This window comes from Orycteropus afer, unplaced genomic scaffold, assembly GCF_000298275.1.
Source record: "Orycteropus afer afer isolate SDZICR_OR568_19922 unplaced genomic scaffold, OryAfe1.0 scaffold00002, whole genome shotgun sequence".
NCBI lineage: Eukaryota > Metazoa > Chordata > Mammalia > Tubulidentata > Orycteropodidae > Orycteropus > Orycteropus afer.
This window is the reverse complement of record NW_006921589.1, coordinates 21,858,494-21,861,343: the sequence shown is the minus strand read 5'-3', so window position 1 is coordinate 21,861,343 and position 2,850 is coordinate 21,858,494.

Here is a 2,850-nt window from a genome sequence, read left to right as displayed (position 1 = left end):
TTTCTTCCATTTGCTTTAGCTACTCTTCACTCAAGGGCAAGTTTCAGAGTCTCTTCTGACATCCATTTTTGTCTTTTCTTTCTTTCTTGTCTTTTTAATGACCTCTTGCTTTCTTCATGAATGATGTTCTTGATGTCATCCCACAATTCTTCTGGTTTTCGGTCATTGGTGTTCAATGCATCAAATCTATTCTTTAGATGGTCTTTAAATTCAGGAAGGATATATTAAAGGTCATATTTTGGCTCTTGGGGACTTGTTTTAATTTTCTTCAACTTCAAGTTGAAGATGCGTATGAGCAGTTGATGGTCTGCTGTACAATCAGCTACTGGCCTTGTTTTTTTTCTGAAGACATTGAGTTTTTCCATTGCCTTTTGCCACAGATGTAGTGAGTCTGATTCCTGTATACTCCATATGGTGAAGTCAACATGTATAGCCACCATTTGTGTTGGTGAAAAAAGGCTTTTGCAGTGAATTAAGTCGTTGGTCTTGCAAAATTCTATCATGCGATTTCCAGCATTATTTCTGTCACCAAGGCCAAATTTTCCAACTATCGGTGATTCTGCTTTGTTTCCAACTTTTGCATTCTAGTCATCAGTGATAATTAACACATCTTGATTGCATGTTTGGTGAATTTCAGACTGCAGAAGTTGATAAAAATCTTCAATTTCCTCATCTTTGGCTTTGGTGGTTGGTGCTTAAATTTGAATAATAGTCATATTAACTGGTCTTCTTTGTATGGATATGGATATTATCTTACCACTGACAGTATTGTGCTTCAGAAGAGGTCTTGAAACATCCCTTGTAATGATGAATGCCACACCATTCCTCTTTGTCATTCGTGGCATAGTAGATCATATGGTTATCTAATTCGAAATGGCCAACACCAGTCCATTTCAGGTCCGTAATGCCTAGGATATCAATCTTTATGTATTCCCTCTCATTTCTGACAACTTCCAATTTTCCTATATTTATACTTTGTACATTCCATGTTCCTATTATTAATGGATGTTTGCAGCTGTTTCTCCTCAATTTGAGTCCTGCCACATCAGCAAATGGATGTCTTGAAAGCTTTATTTTATCCATACAGGTAAGGTTGGTCCTACTTTGATGATGCAGCTCTTTGCTATTTTTTTTTTTTTAAATTGTGATTTGGGTGAAAATTTACAGAGAAAATTCACTTTCCATACAGCAGTTCACATACACTTTGTCTCATGGCATTGGCTACAATTTACCCCATGCAACAGCTCCCCTCCCACTTCCTCCTGATAGATACCTCTTCCCTGTGTCCATCCCTCCATGCACTCCTGCCCCCTAAGCTGTCTCCCTGTGCATAAAAAGCCTTTCTTTCTCCCATGATTGTTCTCTGCAAGGAGTGTATCTACCTCAGTTAAATGTTCAACTCATATGCCTGTCTTTTGTTTGGCTGGAAGCCACAGGTATGGGTTCAATTCCAGACCTAAAGTGTAGCTAGGGGCCATGGTCTCAGTGGTTCCACCAGGCTTTATCAGACCAGCAAACCTGGTCCTCCCCCCGCCCCCTTTTTTTTTTCCATATGATTTTGAGTTTTGTTCCATATTGTTCTCTCTGTCTATCCAGGATCTCCTACATAGATTCCCCTCCAAGTGGTTGACCGTGGTAGCCAGGCACCATCTAGTTCTTCTGGTCTCATAGTTGTATAGTCTGAGAATTGCATGGTGTACCAGTCACTAGGCCTCATTGCTTCCATGAATCTTCAGTTTTCTTCATTCTTCTTTGTCTGGACAAGGAGTGACCCATAATTGCATCTTGATGGCTGCTTGCAAGCTTTTAAGATCCCAGTTGCTACTTGGCAAAGTATCTTTTCTAGTCGTATTTTGAAAACCTTCTGACCTAAGGAGCTTGTTCTCCTGTACTGTATTGGATAATGTTTCTGGGTAATTCATAAAGTTCCACAGTAATGTTTCCGACAGTGTTTCTCTGCTATTCATAAGGTTTTCCCTGGCAAATTCTTTGAGAAGTGGATGGTCTCTTCCTTCTTTCTAGTCTGTCTCAGTCTGTAAGCTGCATTGAATCCTGTGTACCATGTGCAACTCTGATGGCAGTTGAAACACCAGTGGCACAGCCTCAAGCCTCACTTAACACACAAGGCACAACAGTATGACAAATTGACAGACAAGTTTGTCTCACTTAGCTGTTCAAGACCTCTCTGCCCTCCCCTTACCTGGATCCCTGACACTGCTCTGTTCTGTTATCCCCTCTGGCTTCAATTTCCCCCAATTTCCTGGCTGGTGGAGGTGGGGTCTGGGTTGCTCCCCTAACCTGGATCCCTGGATGCTTCTCTGCTCTGTCATCCCTTTCCCCCACTTTCCTAGCTGGCTTCTCTTTCCCCCACTTTCCTAGCTGTTGGGGGTGGGGCCTGGGTCACTCCCCTTACCTGGATCCCTGGTTGTTGCTCTGTTCTGTCATCCCCTCTGGCTTCTCTATCCCCCGCTTTCCTGGCTGGTAGGGGTCAGTCCTGTGCCCCTCCTCCTACCTGGATGCCTGACTGATGCTCTGCTCTGTCTTCCCCTTGGCTCCTCTTTCTCCCACTTTCCTGGCTGGTGGGTGTGGGGTCTGGGTCACTCCCCTTACCTGGATCCGTGGCTGCTGCTCTGATCTTTTGTGCCTCTGCATTCTCTTTCCCTGGCTTTCCTGAATGGTGGGGGTGGGACCTGGGTCCCTCCCCTTACCTGGATGCCTGGGTGCTGCTCTTGCAGTATGGATTACATCTCAATATAAAGAAAACAAACATCCCCACAACTGGACCAATAAGCAGTGTCACGATAAATGGAGAAAAGTTTGAAGTTGTCAAAGACTTCATATTGCTTGGTT